The following is a 19,735-nucleotide window of genomic DNA, read 5'->3' as shown; positions in this document are numbered from 1 at the left end:
TTCATGAGCCTTGAATGTCAACGAGGCCAAGCTAAGGGTGTTTCTACACTGGTCCCCTTTTCTTCAGGGGTAGTTCCTCCATAAGGGCGGAGGAGCGTCGCCCCCCCACCCGCAGCAACCGCTGCAAATCCTTTCCCAAGGGAGGGATAATAAACAGTGATTCTTGTGTAAGGGGCGGGGCATTGGGGGTGATGAGCAGATGGGAGTGTACTGTGCACTCCCCTGAGAGCGCATATGTGTTTGCCAGCTGTTTCGGCCAGCCAAATGCACATGCGCTGTAGGCTTAAGAGAACCTGCATGGACCCCAGGCAGGGCACCCCCCCAGCCAATCCTGACGCTGCTTGGAGCAGCGTCAGGATTGGCCGCAGGGCAGGCTGGGAGCCTGTGCCTGCAGCCTGCAGAGGAGCAGCGCGGGATCCGAGGTAAGATTTTTTTACATTTTATTTTTTTTAAAAGAAGTTTATTATGTGACCTCCCCTCCCGCACGCCACCCACCCTCAGGAATACCCGCGAGCCGCGACTGCTTTTCTTACCAAAACACGCGGCCTTCCTCAAAAATGCTTGAACTATAGACCTTTCCTGCAACAGTCTTTATGAGCCAATACAGACACAGACCAGACAGTCTTAACTAAAATAATTTGTAAGCTTGAGCAAATGTCCAGGTCAATATATGTATATCATATATTATGTATAACAGTATGTTTCATATGGAAATAATAATAAAAATAATGTATTACTTTAATAATTGGTGCCATTATACAATGGAACAATTCAAAATCATAATTAGAAGTATTAATACATGTGTAATTATTATTAGTAGCAGTATTATAAGTATGTCATGAATGATGTCTTCAATGATGTCATTTGACATGTCATGGTGATGTAATATGTGAGCTCTTAAGCAATGCATGGCAGGGGAGCAAGGTATTGTTAATTTACTAAACTATCACTGTTTAATATGAGGGTTTTTATTTTTGTTTTTAAACTTAAGTTTTGTATTAGTTCAACACCTAACTATAATGTCACTGTGACCTTTGTTTTCTTCTGTGACTTTCTAGGGCTTTTTTTAAACATAAGTTATGATCATATTACCATAACTACATCGCCACATTAAAATTTGTTTTTTTCACACAAAAAAAAAATGTAGCCATTCCCTATTTGTGGTCGCCACTAAGTCGTTATAGTTAGGACCTGGTTTCTACAGAAAAAGCATTTTTTTGTTTTACTAATACCTTTGGAGCCATTTGGTGAATCTTCCCGAAATTATCCCAAAAAAATACGACGCTTACTTCAGGTGGTGTCTGGAAAGTTTTGGGGTGATCCTTCAAGCGGAAAAAAGGGGGGGGTCCCAAAACACCTTTTCCCCATGCATTTGTCCGTAGAGATTTTGAAAAGGAATAGCACCCGAGAACGGAATTTAGTGGAAAGGAAGCTCTTGGTCCAGAAAGCGCCATTGTTGTTATTTGCTGTAAATGCATTCAGTAGTTTTTAAGAAATTAAAGAAAAAGAAAACAAATTTGTAAATTTAGGGACGCAAAGGCTCTGCGAACCTTCCCGATCTCGTGCTGAGATCGGATTGGCTGCCAACAGTTCAACAAGGAAGTGTTGGCAGCCATGTTAGGACTCGGCTTCAGTCGAGTCCCAGAAAAAAGATTTTAAAAAAGAAAGAAAAGGGGACCAGTGTAGAAATACCCTTAGCTTGGTACTGGGGTCCTTAAGGGACCCCTGGAGCAAAAAAGCATTTTCTTTTCATTTTTGGCAGGAGACGTGGTGGATCTGCTGAAAAGTTTTAAAAAGCAAAGTGCAGGCTCCTGTGCTTGTTTGAATGCAGCCCCCTGGTGGGCCAGGTACTGGAGGCATTGGAACAATTTTGAATGCGTGCCCCCCTCCCGCAGACCCAAGGACCGCCACTTCCCCGGGGCAAAATACAATCTGTATGTGGTGGGCTGCCTTGCCCCCCCCCCCACAGCCCCAGGGACTGCCACCTCTCTGGGGCATAATATATTAAGAATGCAGGGGTTCAAATCCCTGCTTGTGGTGCCATACATGGCCCTGGGAACCACCACGCCTCTAGTGCCGGCTACTGCTATGTCCCGGGGTGCTGTTTGCTCTGACTTGGCGGGAGTTTTGACATTTCCCGGCAAGTCAGAGCAAACACTCCAGCTGTCAAACAGCTCTGGTCCCCTGGCAGAAATCGTCCCCGGGGTTGGGGGTCCCCTAGGCTGAGATTGACCTTGGGAGGGGTCTGTGTGGCTCCCCTGCTCCCAAAAAAATATCTTAGAATGCCGGGCCCCAGGGATGGGGCCGAAATCAGCCGGGGGAGCTGTGCAGAAATGAAAGCAGGGAAACAGAGGAAACAATTTCACTCTGAGAGACAGGGAGCTGAATCTTTAGCAGCTCCCTCTCTGTGACAGCAATGCTGGCTCCCGCAGGAGGCCTGGAGCCAGCTGGGACCGCAGGGGCCTTCAGGCTACCTTGCGGTCTCCAACCCTCCACATAGCATGGCTGGGCCTCGGGGGATGGGTCCTGGGCCAAGAATGGCCTAGGGAGGGTAGCCCCGCATCCCTCCTCCGCCCCCCCAAAAATGTGATGTTTAGGCCGGGCCCTGGGAGATAGGTTCCCTGGGGCCAAGATCAACCTTGGGAGGGGGGCCACATGGCTCCCCTTCCCACCAAAAAAAATGTTTAGGCCTGGCCCCGGGGGACGGGGTCCCCAGGGTAGATACCGGCCCGGGAGTGGGGTAGTGCAACATGGCCCCCCTCCCCAAAAAACTAAAAAGGTTGTGTGTGGCGCAAGCTTGGGTGGTTGCAGGGGGTTGGCCACAGGCCAAAGGCTGTGTGTGGTGGTGGTTGGATTAATGTATAGTTATCAAAATTACTTTATGTTAAAAAAAAAACAGAAATTCACTTACAAAAACCAAAGGCTACAGGAGTGTTATAGTTTGGGCTCACATTTTAAACATACAAAACCATAGAAATTTACTGATTATAGTTAGAGTTATCTCAAGTGAACATAACTCGTGCCTTAAGGTAACTATAACTCACGCCCTTGCAATGCACTGCTAATTACCCCACAAATTACAGCACTCATGACTTCTTTGATAACATCATCGATAACATCAGTGTAATATCTGCAGTAAAATTTTTGCTGAAAAAACTGTCCACGGCGGGGGCACGAGTTAGAGTTACCTTAGGGCACTGTATCAACAGCTTTCACTGCAAGCATACATAACATAAATCTTTCTCCAGAACAATAAATGTAAAGTAACATACTAGTCAATCAAAATAAGAAAAAAATTGAGTAATTACTCACTATGAGTCTGTGTTTACTAGACAAGACTGTTGGTCACCTACCATGATTTCGAAGAAGAACTACTTCCAACAAAGAGGGTGAAAAATCATTCAGGATATTCCATTTTCGGGGTAGTACACAGCGCGACGAGGTCCTGAGCCAAATTCTCGAACTACGCAGTTCAGTCTTGTCTAGTAAACACAGACTCACAGCTATGATAGCCTTACACGTCTGTGCAGCTATTAAGATCACTGCATATGGCAATCTTGCCTTCCCTGCTCCTTCATGTCCCTCCCCTCACCCAGCTCAGAAATGTAAAAATCACAAAGACTGATATTCAGGATAAATCACTGCACAACTGCCTTGGGCATGTACCTCTGGATCATCATATTTTAAGTTAGCTCACTTCTTACAAGTTATCAGCCGCCCTGGGGATCACAACCTGAGTCCCATCTTTGTGCTGTAGGGACATCTCTTCACTCACACGTCTTGGGGGACTTATGTGCTTTATCTGTATCATGTCCAATGTCCCCCAAGCCCGCTGCTGTAGTCAGTGCTGCAACTCCATTTTTGGACATCGGTGCTCCCATCAGTTTCTACATTCTCACCCGTCAGTTTCTGGCAACTTTTAGTTTCTGTGGTAGAGCATTCTGTCGCTGGTTATCCCCTGGCCACAACTATACTTTTCAAGTCAGTTCCATGCTGAAAACAAAGGCATGTACTCCACTTCATTTTTCCTTAACTCTCATTTTACTTTCAGGAAGAAGGTTCTATTGCATTGGACTGCAAGAGCATAGTCAGGGGAAATTGCAAACTTACTATTTGCAAGTACTGTATTGGGTCCATTTTAATTCCCTGCTAGTGCACAGGAGATAGCTTAGCTTTAGCTTGCGGACCTGTTGCCCGTTTGACCTAGTCCCCTTTGACCTATTTATCATACTCTGTTTTATTCTATTTAATTATTTATTTCTCTTCAGCAGTGCTTGCCGATGTGTGCGTTCTAAAGAAATGTTTTCATTTTCCTAATCAGTGTTATTCTGCGAAAACATCATTATGAGTGATGTACGTGGTAATATCATCATGCTCTCTTTGTTTTACGTTGACAAAAACAGACTGCAAACATGTCAGGTATCTGTTATGTAACTGCCGACACATGTTTGCGTACACAATCTGATGTTTAGGTATATACTCGCCTCAGAATACCTGCACAAACAATAACATGTGCCCTATAAAAACACCTCACAAGACCAAGGTCATTAGAGGGGGTTCCACCAGGATACACCGTCTACACTCCTTGATTCTTTGCAGTGAATCACAGCCTTGTGTCTCTATGATTCCTGATCCAGAGACTAAGGGGCCGATCTCACCCCAAGGTAACGGGGTTGGAACGTCTCTCATGGACACTGTACTGGCAGATTAGGCTTATCATGCTCAGCTCTTGCTTTAGGGTAGGGATTAGGCCTTATTACTAGAACTGCATACTTCATGGTATTGCAATATGTTGGGGGGTTTCATATTTACCACTTTTGCCCTCATCATTCTGCTTCTTTTATTTCTCATCGTAATAATAATTGTAGCACATGCATTTTATCGTAGATTGCTATCTTTTCAATAAATATATTGAAAACTGTCCTGCATCTTCTACGTTGCCTGTGTGTGTATAAGAGACTATTTCTAACTAGAGAAAACGGGTAAGATTTGTTATACCACAACTTCCCTGAACGGTCACCAGTGTCTATGCGCTAGGCTGCCAGACATCACCATCACTACTTAGGGTTTGGGTGAGGTACTGTTAGAGAGCTGGGAGATTTGGGTCAACAGCTTCTAAATGGCATAGGAGTGACTCAGAAACCTGCAAACAAAAAGGCTGCCATCACTAATCTAGCAGTCTCGCTGAACGGTGAGAGTCAACCACAACAGTATTACCAGTCTCTTGTGCCTTGTAAAGGATGATATTCCAGTCTTTGTAATGAAGAAGGTGAGTCACCACCGGCCTTAGGGGCGTCCAGAAAAGAGGGGCTGTTTCACCAGTACTCTGTGAGATCTGTCAAGCTCGAAAAACTGTGTTAATGATTAAGGCTCCATGGGGGAAGGGTGTGGCTTATGCACCAATTAAGATGGGAGCAGTCCTTTGAGCTACAGCGTTCATGAAGCTTCCTTAAACTTAAAGAAGCCTTCCTGACTGCTTCTTGCAGCACCCTTTACTCATGCCTTCTGCACCATAATAAGTGCTTACCTCCTGTCAGCTCAACTCCTATTTTGTTGATGGACTGGTGAAAGTATTTCAACACGTTGTGTTGCACAAAATGGCACCTGATTACCTTCTTGTATTTTCTTCATGAAGGGTGGCTTGTTTAAAGCAAAGTCACTCATTTCTTCATTGATGGTCTGCATATTTTTCTTGAATTTCTCTCTGCCATTTATCTAACTGCCCATTTATCGGCCTTACACTATTTTGCTCACCATTTTGAGATGATTGAAAGTTCATTGTTCTTTCATATGACTGATTCTTCTGGAATTCTTCTTCAACAGTGTTTCTCATTGTTCCACAGCATTCTGAGTACTTTCTTCCAACACCATTTTGATTTCCTGCCTTAACTATTATTTTATATTGCTGTCTAACTCTAACGGGCAGTATAAAATCTTTGCAGAGGTTTTCTCGCTACTACTTGCTCCACACCAAAATGGGTAGTGATTTTTTTTAAACTAAGGCCATTTCCTCGGGGCAAAGTCCAAGAGATCTAAAAATGACCCTCCATCATCCAGTGCTTCATAAAGTAACCCTGTACTGGACACTATTCTTGATGAGGTTCGGGGTCTACAGCCCTTTAAGTGTGCCACTAACGAGAAACTTGAACAGATTCAAAGTAGGTGGTTTAATATGGAGAACAAGATGGAGGAGATGGCATCCCTGTCTATGCAAAGTAAAAGTAACATGAGGGTGCTGCTAAATCCTTTGATGATCCTGTTACACTGAAATTGTATTCCAGAGCATTACACTGCATAAAATGGATACTGTGGCTCAAAGCTTTAAAATGCAGTATAATTTTGTTACTACTCTTATGGCTTTTCTTCCTCTTCTATTTTATTTACTTCTGCTCTGCTGCCAATCTTGTTATGGTGTTGACCCATCTCAAACACATTTTCCTAGCTGGTTATCCGGATATGGATGTTTATCCTTGCTATGTTCCTTCTTTTGTTTTTTATGTATTTCTCTCTCTCATTTTCACTCTTCTTTTCTTTTCTGTTTTCTAGGAGAGCCTATTTGATGCTCACCTTCTTTTTTCCATGTTTGTACCTTGTGTGTTTAATCAATGCTGTTTTGTCTCTTCTCTCTCTTTTGCAGCCTGTCACCCTTGTTCCTATACTTTTCCCCCTTGTACTCACTATGTTTATATTGTATCATGCAATATTCATGGTCTTGGACATCCGGTTAAAATACAAAAGGTATTTTTATCATGTATTTAAACTTAACTTTAACATTTGTTTACAGGAAATAAATGTTAATGCCTCTGAATCTGTTAAACTGAAGAGACAAGGGGTTGGCAAGGTTTTTTTTAATCTATCCTGCAGTTACTGGGAAGGATAGTGTAGCTATTCTTTGCCATAAATCCCTGCAATTACAAGTTGTTTCAATTGAATGTGATACTGCTAGAAGAAGGGTGTTGGTTGATGTTATTATAGACAACAAACATTTTACTTTGTTTAACATTTACAGTCCCATCAAATCTGACACTGAGTTTTTGGAATTCAATTAAGGTAAAACTTGTTAATATCGCCAACTGTAATACAATTATGACCGAAGACTTTAACCAACTGGTAGAATCTTTTATGGAAGGAAAATATAAATTAAAACCTGATAAATTGCATAAAGCACTTCAGTCAGCAATTACCACCAGGCTGTTTTTAATACTTAGAGGACTTGCAATCCTGATAAGTTGGAATTATCCTTTTTCCCTAATGTCCATAATAAAATATCCAGAATTGATTATATATTAGTTACAAGATCATTGCTGCCTACTCTATAATTTTCTGAGATTGACTCCATCTTTATATCCAACCATGCCCCTGTATTAACTTTGACTCCATCTTTATATCCGACCATGCCCCTGTATTAACTTCCATAGATACTTCTAATACTGAGTCCAAAACTGGCATATGGAGACTTAATAACACATTATTATCTGACAATCAATTACTGATGCTACATTTACACAAGAATGTTTTCATTTAAATAATTCTAATGATACTTCTGTTGTCAATAGCTGGGATGCATTTAAAAGCCTTCTGGGTCTTCAACATTGCTTACTCAGCCAGGACAAAAAAAGGTTTGAATGCTCAATACAGTATATACTCCTATTGAACAAAATTAAAACACTTGAAAATGCTTACTTTACTTCCAAATCTCCCTCCATGCCACATGATTTGGTTAAAGCTAAATCAGATCTTAATAAACTTGCAATTGTTGATGCTTGTAACATCCTGCTCAAACTCAAATCGAAATTTCATGGTGGTCAGAGTAAGACAGATAAAATGCTTGCAAATTATTTCAAAATAAAAACAGAAGGTAAGGCAATTGGATAAACTGCTAATGAATTTGATAATTGTATATCAATCCCCAAAGCTGATATTTCTAAATCATTTCAGGCACTTCATAAAACACTGTGTGATGAGGATACTACCCCTTCTGTGCCTCATATTCAGGATTTCTCTGACAATCTCCCTCAACCTCCCCTACTTCTAGATACATTTACTGAGCTGGAAGCCAATATAACATACAAGAGGTTTTGGATGCAGTTAAATCCCTAAAGAGAGCAAAGGCACATAGTCCAGTTGGGTTTTCTACTGACATTATTTTATTCTTTTCTACATTTTCTTCTACCAAAATGTTAGAATCTTTTGCCCCTTTATTTCTGATTCAAAAGCTTGTGGTTCCTTTCTGGAAGCCTTGATAACCGTTATACCCAAAACCAGCAAAAGATCACAAATTTTGAAAATATTATAGGCATATATCCATTATTAATTATGATTGTAAGATCATTGCCAAGATTCTAGCCTCTTGTTTATCATCTGTTGTTCCACTTCCCGTTAAACCCAACCAGTCTGGTTTTATTATGGGGAGGCTTGCTTCTGATAATGCTAGAATGTTCTCTAATATTGACAATCAGCTGGAAAATTTTAATCCCCACTTGTAGCTCTTTCATTTGATGCTGAAAAAGCTTTCGACCCTATTAACTGGCAATTTATGATCACTACCCTTCGGTGATTTGGATTTGGTCCAAAATTAATTTCTTTTATGCAATTAGTTTACTCTAACCCCTGAGCTAGTATTTTTGTTAATGGTTGCTTTTTTTCCTTATTTTGATTTACATAGAGGTACCAGACATGGTTGTCCTCTATCCCCTATATTATTTGTCATTTACTTAGAACCTTTCTTGAAATGCTTGAAATGTATCCCCTGTTATAAACGTATCTCTGGCTTCAAATGTGGATCTCTGGAAATTAAGTTATCTGCATATGCTGATGATATCCTAATATATATGTCCAATATTCCAATCTTTCTTGATCCATTTTTAAAGGAACTTTCCATATGATCTTGTATTGCAGGCAATAAACTTAATTTTAATAAAACTAAGCTCTTACCCTTGACGTCTCTCTATTACCCACAGGCTTACCAGCACCATTTTACATGACACCCTTCAAAACTTAAGCATCTTGGTGTTTGGTTCCATCCCACTGTAATAGAGACACTTTGTCATTTTTTTTTGTGTTTAAATCTAAAATTCAAGACTTGATCTCCATTATATTTAACATGGTAGGAAAGACTTGATACTATTGAACTGATAATTCCACCGCACATTTTGTACACTATATCTATGTTACCTTTAAAATTTCTTAGTTATTGTTTTAAACAACTACATTTCCTTTGTCAGATATTTTGATGGAATAACAGGACTCCATGTATTGCCCTCTCTCAGCTCAAATGCCTAAAGCTTGAAGGAGGTATTCAATTCCCTGATTTTAAATTAAACCACTTTTTGTAATCAGACAGTGTTATGCTATGATACATGATTTACAACATAACCCCGACCAATGTAGATGAATGTTTAGCGTTCATTACTTAATAACTTTTCATTCAATGATGTTATACATATGTTTAACTGCACCTTAACCTCCAAAAATCCCATTTTAAAATATTCACATTATCTATTACATATGTCTGTATCTTTAAGATTTGGAGAGGATGGCTCTTGTACTAATGTTTTTCCATCACTCGCGGCATCGGGCAAGGGTACATTTTGGCCCCTTTTCTATTTGCTATTTATATCAATGGTTTGGAGGCGGTATTGTCGAGAGAACAATGCTATCCTCCTTGCGTGGGCTCTTGGCCACTACTAGTTAATTTACAGGCAGACAATGCCGTCCTTATGTCAAGGACAGCGTTGGGGCTCCAACTGTTTGATTCCTTTGCTGATTTTATAGGTGGAATGGACCTCTCTGTAAATAATAAGAAATCTTTTATCCTGGTCACCTGCCAGAGCAAAAACCCATTTCTGTAACAACCTAAAGATTGCCCAAGTACACACCTTTAATTATCTGGGCATTCTCCTTGACCATAGAAGCTACTGGGGCACCTTATTTCTCTTAGGTTAGCCAGATTTTGTGGGTCAGTCTTGGACTTTAGTTTAAGATTTGTCAGGAAACCGATAAAAGCTCTGATCCACATTTATAAAGCCAAGTGTGAATCTGCTATATGTTATGGTAGTGATATCTTAGTGTATCCGCACTGTAGTACCGTCCAATGGGAAGAAAACAAGTTTGCCAGGTGGTTACTGGCCATCCCGCAAAGTTCCCTTAACACTTGTAGGTATATCAAGTCAGAAATGACAGCTTGGGCTGTCCTAGCTTGTTCTCATGTCCCGAAGGGATTGTCAGGGCCAATTACCTGTTGGTAAAACAAATATTTTTAGCGTGCATTTCTGCACTCAGGGAAGGGATTGAAATACAGAAACCGGCCACCCAGGCCCATTGCTTGATTTAAACTGTACATTTTACTGAGGCATATTTGACCTGGGTTAATAATGTATATCATTGTCAGCTCTTATCCAGGTTTAGAATTAATCTTTCTGCTCTTAATTAGTTTTCCCAGAGGATGCCCGTCCATGGTACCTAGGTGCATGTGAGTGTGATAAGACTTTAGCCTGGACCATTGCCCATGTTGTAATGTTTTGCACTTTTTATACATTTCCCAGGACATTTTTTTTATATTCATCCTAAAATCAGCAAATTTGAATCAAATAAGGCCAGCAATACTTTTCCTCCTGATGCTAGGGACGTTTGCACTTGTGTGAATGTAGAGGATTTTTTCAAACAGTATTGTCAAATTGCAGGAGACCTGCTCTTAATTCTATTTTATTTTATTTTGGCTTGGGTGACATTTTTGTGGTTTTTATCTGCTGCTGTAATTGGTGAGTTTTTTATGGGTGATAACATTATCCTGGGTGATTGATTATGTGCCAACGCTCACTGCATTATGGAAGGGCCGCCTTATTCTTTTTTTCCCCGAAAACTGTTGTATATTTTGCCTGGTTTGACATTTTTGTCCTTCAAGGCTGATAATGTGCCCAAGAAAGATTACTGTCTTTTGGTTTTTTATTTCGACTCTTTTTCTTTACTGTGATTGTATATCTTATGATATGACTGTGTTGTATTGAGTTTATCTGTTTTTATGCATCTTTTATGGCTATACCTATTTAACTGAATAAAGAAATCTTACTTACTTATCTACATACATAAAATATGTTTTGATAAACAATGTCCAGATATGGTATAACAAAATTAATTAAGGTTCATAATAGATCCCTCTATTATAAACATTGGGGAAGGAAAAAGGTATTACTTATGTATATCAATTTATAATTGATCATTCTTTTGTAGTCAATTGCCTGACTCCTCCTTAGAAGAATAAAAATGAACTTCCTCTTTTATTCAATGTTTTCCAAGTAACACAGGCCTTCTGATTTCTCACAATCAAACTAACTGTCGCTCTCGACAATGCTGTCCATGGCACTATTCCTAAAGCTGATATCATTTATAAGACCTTAGTATGTCCTAATCTTCATTGAAATAAAAGTCCCTTGGAGCTATTGTGGAAAAATGATTTATCCATCTCACTTTTAACCCAATTTTGGGGCACAATAGGCTTAAATTATCCACAACCTCTAAAGAAGCTAATATCACACAGTCACTCTTTTTGTATCTATCATAGAGATGTAACTACACCAGAACAGGTTGTGAAATTTGACCCCTCAGTTTCCCCTTTATGCTGGTCATGTTCCAAATATAATGACTCTCCAGTTCATATGTTGTTTAATTGTTGTCATGTTAAAGCCTTTTGGACTTTGGTTTGGTCTAAATGCTTAAAAATGTTTCAATCTAACATTCCACTTACGCTACAGAATGTTTTCCCAGGTTCTTTTTCACCTTGTATTGATCATTTATCTCCTAGTCCATTACTGTTTGGCCTGTTTATAACACTTGCTTTTAAAGTTGTACGTTCCTGCTCTCCTGGGCATTTTTGGAAGATATGGATGGACCCCCGCAGGGATAGGTCACTGGTGGGGAGGGATACCCTACTTGTCAAACGGGACATGGTCCGCCACTGGACAGCTACCACAATTCCCCCCTTGGAGGCTTGGAAAAGGGCATTGGACTGGTGTGGAAAACTTGAATAAGTTATTTACAAATAAGATGATATCCTAAGAAATTCCAAAAGGTTTGGGGAAAATGGTGGGATTATCACGAACTACTGGTCTAATTACTCCTCAATGTTACTTTTGTATGGCGAGCAACGTTTGGGGCCAGTATTGTATTGAAAGTTTAGAGCTATATAATACTGTTTTTGAATGGAATGAAGTGTACACTGTTACTGCTAGCATGTAAAAGCAATAAAGTGTTTCTATAAAAAAGCTGTTCTTTCCTGTTTGAAAGATCTTTTTTTAATTGTCCTTGCTTACATGGTGGAATTTCGTATGTGATGAGCATAGAAAACATACTGCATCTCTGCTTTATATCAAAAAGTTACATCTTACTTATACTGCTTACTTTTCAAAGTTTTTCTTTCCTTACATTCCTCAAATTCTTAATCTAATTTCTTCTTTTCTACCTTCTCTCCTCTCCTTTCTTCACTTTTCTCTATTCTCTTCTTCCTTCTTTTTTCCTTTCTCTTTTTTTATATAAAAAAATATCCTGTTATTTTAAATCTTTCTCATGTTTGAAATCATTTTAATATGCATATACTTTTATATTTGTCCTTTTTGCATGATGATTGATGCATGAACTTCAAATAAAATTGATTTAACAAAAAAATGATTAATGTGCCACTGCCTCGCAATTTTTCTAAATAGCTAGCGAGGTCTATTTCTCCCCTCCGATAAACCAACAATGTAGATGTTGTTCATACGTTTCCGCCCTACAGCAACTTCCGCTCTGTTTTCCAATATTTTGACCATGTCCATTAACTTTGTTACTTTCCTTTCAAATACGCAAATGGCAGGGCTCAGTTCACTGATGGTGCTCTCGTCGCTGTGTTTCCTCTGGGCCAATTTTCTTTGGCTTTCTTTCAAGAGGCCCTTATCAATGACCACAGCATCAATCTTCATTTCAAGAGCATCCCTGGGAGTCACAATAGCATCTAATATTTTGTCCAATTTATACTTCTCAATTTAAGGGAACATAGTGCCACTCTCCACTTGAGTCTTATGGTGACTTGTGTAAAACACCTGCCTGTTTGCGGGTACATCAGCAGTGATGTATCCTTATTTACCCAGGAGTGACCCATTATTCCTGTAAAGCCTTCCAGTTATCAATTAGATGCACTGAATAGTGACCACCTGTAAAGTTTAGGCTTTACCAGCATTATAGGCCCTTGTGTTCACTATGTGGGCCTCTCCACCCAAGGTGTCCGTAGTTATAAACAAAGTCTATCATTGCCCTTGACGTACATGTGTAGCTAGGATAGTGTCCCCTGCAATTGGGAAATTAAAGTTCAAGCCCCACATTATGAATATGTATCTGTTACCATCTTGCTCAGTGATAGTAAGAGGCATAGGTTGTCCATTATCGCATGGCCAGCTGCCCTCTGTCACCTTAAAGACTGTCCCTGCCACTGGCACAGCACAGATAGTTCTACAGGCAAAACCCAGGCGTGTGTTCACTGCCCCTGCAAGCTTGAGCCAAGTCATGCATATACCCACACAACACGGCACAAGCATTGCTCATCTCTTCTATGGTGCTCTCTCTGTTGCAGGTGCAGACTTGATTGTATCCAATTATCACAGAGGTCTTCATTGTCCCTCTGCATCCTGGAGGTATTAAAAAAAGCCAACCTTCAGGCTCAACAGCAGCCAGTCATATTGTCCAATAACACCAGATATCAAACAGATTGTTCTGGGCTGGTATAGTGCAAGCCCTGACTCAGGGGCCTGGCACACCTCAGGGCCTCACTATTTGTGATATGCAAAAGCATTACAGCTAAAGTTAGCCTTGGGCATTGCAGGCTTAAGCCTTGCAGTAATCAGGGCAGCCTACAATACAGCCTGTCACCTAATCCTTTCACAACTTGTCACAGAGATGGGAAAGGGTAGGGTGAAGGGGCAGAGACTGAAATTTGGTACCTGCGGCTGCGCAGGTTTGAGGTTTCTGTTTCAAGCTGCAGTACTGGCTGAAGTAGGAAGGAACTGTGTGGAGTCCAAGCGGGACCTGCACAGGCCGCAATGCAAGCCAACAAAATGTTTTCAAATGCCACATGTGTGCATGTGGGTGAGAGTGTGTGTCTGAGGTAGAGTAAGTGTATGTGTGAACATGTCTGAGTGAGTGAAAGTGAAATAGTCAGTGATGGAGCGAGTGACAGTGAGTTTGAGTAAGAGTGAGTGAGACAGTAAGACTTAGAGCAAACGTCAGCTAGAATGAGTAAAACTGAGTGCAAGTGAATGGCAATGAATAAGAGTGCATGCAAGTCAGCAAGTGGGAATGAGTGGCTGGGTTAATGTGGCTGGAATGAGTGAGATCACGTGAGTCTGAATTAGTGATTGGAAGTTAAAGTGAGTGCAAGTGAAAGTGAGTACAAGCAAGGGCAAGTCAGTAAGAATTAATATGCAAGTTGGGAAGTGAGTGAGTGAGGATGAATGAGCATGCCTGAGCATGAGGGAGTCTCAGTGAGATCTAATGTAAGTGATAATGAGTGAGAGTGAATGATAGTGAGTGTATCTGTCAGTGAGAATGAGTCTCAATGAGTGAGAATAAGTGAGACTGAATGAAAATGAGTGAGACTGAGGTTGTAAGTATGAGTGACAGTAGGAGTGAGTGCAAGTATGAATGTAAGTGGATGTGAATGAATGAGTGACTGCAAATGAGTGAGCGAGTGTAAGAGTGAGTATAAGTGGGCTTCAGTGTGTGACAGTGAGTGAGAATGAGAATGAGTGAGATTGTGTGAGTGATGAGATATAAGTGAGAATGAGGGAGTGAGAATGTGTAGTTATGATTGAGTTTGCAGTTGCCCCTGGCATACTTAAGGTAATTCTTGATATCCATCTCAAAATGCTAGGGTTGGCATAGTGGAGGTAATTCTTAGAATAAATAAACTTGCAAAATAAAACTGACAGTGGTATAGTAGAGGTAATACTTTGCACTGTCACACTAATGTAATGATTGCTACTGCCATACTACAGGTGAAATTTGTTACTACATACTAGAGATGATACTTGGCATATGAGACACCACAAAAAATGCTCACACTGGAAAACGGAAGATAATTCTTGGCATAACAGGCACTTCGGGCAACATACTGACACTGGCATACTAAAGGTAATTCTTGGCATCTGGGGCACCCAAGGAAAAAAGCTGGCACTGACCAACTATATACAATTATTGGTATATGGGACACCAGTGGCAAACTGCTGGTGCTGTCCCATTGCTAGTACTTCATGATATATGGGAGAGGAACCATTCGTACAAATATACTAGAGATACTTTTTGACATTAAGGATCATCAATGGTATATGGATAGCATACATGGCAAAATTCTGGCTCTGGTATATTTCATGTAATGTATGGAACGAGGGGACAGCAATGACTAAATGCTCTCTATGTAGGTCATTTTTGACATATTGAGGTGGTCACAGTATGTTTGAAAAAAACAGGGTCAACTTCTTGAGAGCATCAGGTTTCATTGGTTTGGCACATCACGAAAGGCCTTGAATATTTACTGATTGCTCTGTCAAAGCATATGGCAAATTACGCTTTAAATGCACTATATGTGCCCATTTTTTCAAATTTTTATCTCAGGCGAACCCCCCTCAACCCTCTGAGAAGAAGTCGGGCTCCTTTGCTGGAATTCTAGCCAAGTACTACACCACTCAAGCTCACCCGCAGTGAGTAAGAACATTTAACCCACCAACATGCTCTAACTTCAGGCCTCTGTATTAGGAAATGTAACATCACACAAAACCCCCGAATGAAATATAATTTGTAAATATTCCATTTTGATGAATGGAAACCTCTGATCCCTGAACTGTTAAGCGAGTATTTAACCCAATGTTTACTGTGATTGATGTAGCAAAATGCTACAATATTTAAAAATGTGGATAACTCACCCATAACATGTACGTTTTCTACTAAGGGGGCTCTAAATGTGTCACAGACATAACTCAAGGACTTCATTTACCAAAATATCTTGAGATGCTTTGCACACCGTGGGCAACTCCGTGGTAGAGCCAATTTATACTGCGCAAACCCAGTAAGGTAAATACATTAACACAGGAAATCTACTTAGGCCCCAAATTTCCACAAGGTTCCCTTTAAGCACTCATTTGTTGAAAGTGACGGATATTGCATTATAGAAGGCAGGGCAGCCTCTCATCATTACAGTTCTCGCTACACTCCCAGCCTTCTCCAAAGGGTAATTTAGCTGGAGATGCCGAGGTTGGTTGGCACAGCGTGTTTACATGCCTTCTGTAGCGGGATATTTGGCTTCTTATGTTTCTTTTTGAAAGGGGGCGCTGGCCTACACATTCCTGAGGATTTTCCATCATGGATCAGGCTTGTGTATGTATCATGTCATCGTGCTGTGTAGTACTCAGTGACCTAGCCAGTGGGCTTATTCACGTTGTCATCAATCATCTCAGAGTAACAACAAACCTGATGGTTGGGCTGTAAAAAATAACTTGTATTAATCCCTTTCAATAACATCCTCTGACTCTGGCATGGAACTCAGCACCAGCCAAATGCTATGAGGGCGAGGGCGCAGTTTTCCCACAACATCTAAAAACGCAGAAAGTACATTTTGGCTCTTTGATGTGATGGATGAACAGAATTTGGGCTGCTGTGAGAGTGCAGCATCTACAAACGGAGGGTGAAAAGATAAACGGAGGGTGAAAAGATTAACGAAGCTGGCTCTTAGCCTTCACAAAGCGCATTGCAGTGTGCATGAAGGCTCTGAAGCTGAGGCTAAAAACAGGCAACTATGCCTCATCGCCGGTCAGATTTTGCACATATAAATACCCCTTTTCAGTAAGGAGAAATTCAGTAGGTGGCACAGTTTACCGCTGCTCCCCAAATAGGAAAGGATCTGGGAGGTCTGTCTATGAGGAGTAGAAATGCATATAAAATATTATATATATATATATATATATATATATATATATATATATATATATATATATATATAAAAACTTAAAGGTTAAAGTGACATTATAGTTAGGTGAATATGTCAGTGACAACATTAGTTTTGAACAAAAAAAACACAGAAATTCACCAGTTATAGTAAGCAGAGCTAACTATAACCTGCACCTGCACCATGCACTGCTTCTGACTTCACAAGTTACATCACTCATGATACGTTCTATGACATAATTTATGGCATCAATGATGAGATCTCAAATGACATAATTTATTACCACTATTATGCTTGCAGTTTCTGGCAACCCCTCCCCCTCCCCCCCACAGGCAGCTAGCCCTGCTGGCTTTTGCCTTCAGCCATGTGCAGCAGAGCATTGGCCACAATACTGGGCCTGCCAGTAGGCCCTGTAGCCACATTGCAAGCAGGCTGCAAACCCCATGCTGTGCACAGTCTTAGGCCCACTGGGACACCATCCCCCTAGGCCACAACATACATAGTAAGGGGAGGGGGCATGCAGACCCCTCCCTTAGCCTTAATTGGCAACGGAACCCTATCCTCTTGGGCCAGTTCAAATAAAAATGGAAGGCAGCTCACCTCTCCAAGCCTTCTTGAGCCCCTGGGCACACATCTCCTTGGGCCAATATCTAAGGGGCAGGGGAGACCAGCCCCCCTCCCAAAGCCTTATTGAGTCTCATGGACCCCATCGCTGGGGCCAAATTTAATAAAAAGGAGGTAGGGCCTGCAACTTGCCTTGCTGCACTGTGTTGTATGAATGCTAGGTAAATCTGCTCCTGTGTGTGGCCCCATTCTGGATAATTTCAAAGGTGCAAGGGCAGGGTCGGTGAGCACATACAAATGGCCTCCTGTTCGGTCTGTGTGCTACATTTCTCAATTTGGAATATCTTTCTAATATAAAAAATACGTTTGGGTATTTAAGGAAACATTAACAATGGGTAACCAGGATTGCTGTCCCAGGCTTTGTTTCTTATGAAGCTTTTTGATGTAACTGTTAACTTTTCATTGAGAAACAAGACTATGGTTAGCTTGTGACAGACTTGAGGCTTGGTGCTAGCAGTTAGCACTGTAATTAATATTTGCTTATGTTATGTTCTCCAGATAACCCAAAGGAGAATTTCCTATGGGTCGCTCCTCTGTTACTCCTATCTTAGCTCCAGAGGGTGCATACGCTGTACATTTAACAACTAAATGCAGTGGGCTACTCCTTTGCCACTTTTGGATGTACCGTGTACACCATTTATCCTTACTGCCTGGATCCTGTGCACTCCTGTGGGTCCCTCTTATGTAACTCCTGGAAAAACCCTTAAAATATTTCTGTACACGCTTTTGGGTTATTCTTCATCACTCCAAATCATTTACCAAGATGGATGTATTCAGTGAATGCCTGGAGGTCGCTTAACTGTGGTTCCAGCAGGAATATATAGATAGCTACAATCAGTGCATGTATCTAGTACTTGCTATGGGATGCTTGTCGGCTGCCCCAGGTGGATTCCAAAGAGACCCATTAATCAGGGACAACAATGAGTTAATGTTTGTTGCTTGCATTTTATATCTCGCTCCTGATCCAGACATCACACATCTATGCTCAGGAACCTAAACCCAGATAGAAGCACCACTCTGGTCATTCACTGGTGACATTAAAATGTTGCTCACACAGAACATATTGCAATTCAAAAACTTTTCCAATCAAACACTTCCTCACAGGGTAGTGTGACGTATGTCCACTAATGTGGTTCAGACCTTCATCAGGGGAATGAAGTACTGCACAACTGCAATTACAAAACCATACAATATAAGGACTCAATGTTACTATCCCTGCAACATTTCCTCTTGTCATCCCTCTGCTTTGAGAGGGCAATAATGAACGTTCTGCCAAGTTTAATCTGGGTTTGGGACATAGGGAACTAAAAGTAGACAAGTAGAGTGAGTTTTCTGCAAATCTATCAGTTTCTTGACAGGTCACTGCCTCTGAATGGCCAATGAGGCTGGTGAAGGTTGCGTCACTTGTCCGGTGTACGTGTTACCCATCTGATTGTGAACAAACCGGACTCACCTGGCGTGTCCGACAAATCAAATATAGCTGAGTTGTGGAGTGAACCACTCAGATTATTGCATGTACATTAGTTAGGATTTTCTAAATAGTACGGTGCCTATCCAAATTAAATATGCATATTTGGGGGTTCTATCGAGAGAAAACAGAAAAGTCGACTTTAAAAGTCAGTAATTTACAGAATTGGATGTGTTCATACATTGTTGTACGTGCCTTCTGCTAAAGAAGCCCACTGTAGGCAAAGAAAAATGAGGAATGCTGCCTCTGAGTCTGACACAGACAGCTATCTGACAAAACATGTCAAAATAGGACAGGTTGAACCAACTCAAACATAGACAGACCGAACCATTGCTAAGATATTACTGGGCATAATAATAAAACAAGCATTTGCAATGCAATAGGTCTCGCATCTGCGAGAGTTTGTGCTATTGGTGTTGTAAATGACAATGTCTTTTACCTATTTGTTTTTGTTTGGAGGGGATGTATGTTGCATGGAGTGGAATTATGTGGGTTAGATTAGAATTGTTAGTTGTGGAATTGTGGGGAGTGGAATTGTGTGGTGCGTAGTGTATTTGTGTAGTGGATTTATGTGACATGGTGAATAGATAGGGATGCATGTGCAAAATGAAAAGGCTGCAGGTTGTGAAGCACCCTCGCAATTATTGTAGTGATAAATTAGATGGGAGTGATATTTTCAG

The sequence above is a fragment of the Pleurodeles waltl genome, chromosome 3_1, assembly GCF_031143425.1.
Source record: "Pleurodeles waltl isolate 20211129_DDA chromosome 3_1, aPleWal1.hap1.20221129, whole genome shotgun sequence".
NCBI classification, from domain to species: Eukaryota; Metazoa; Chordata; class Amphibia; order Caudata; family Salamandridae; genus Pleurodeles; species Pleurodeles waltl.
This window is presented reverse-complemented; position numbering follows the sequence as displayed.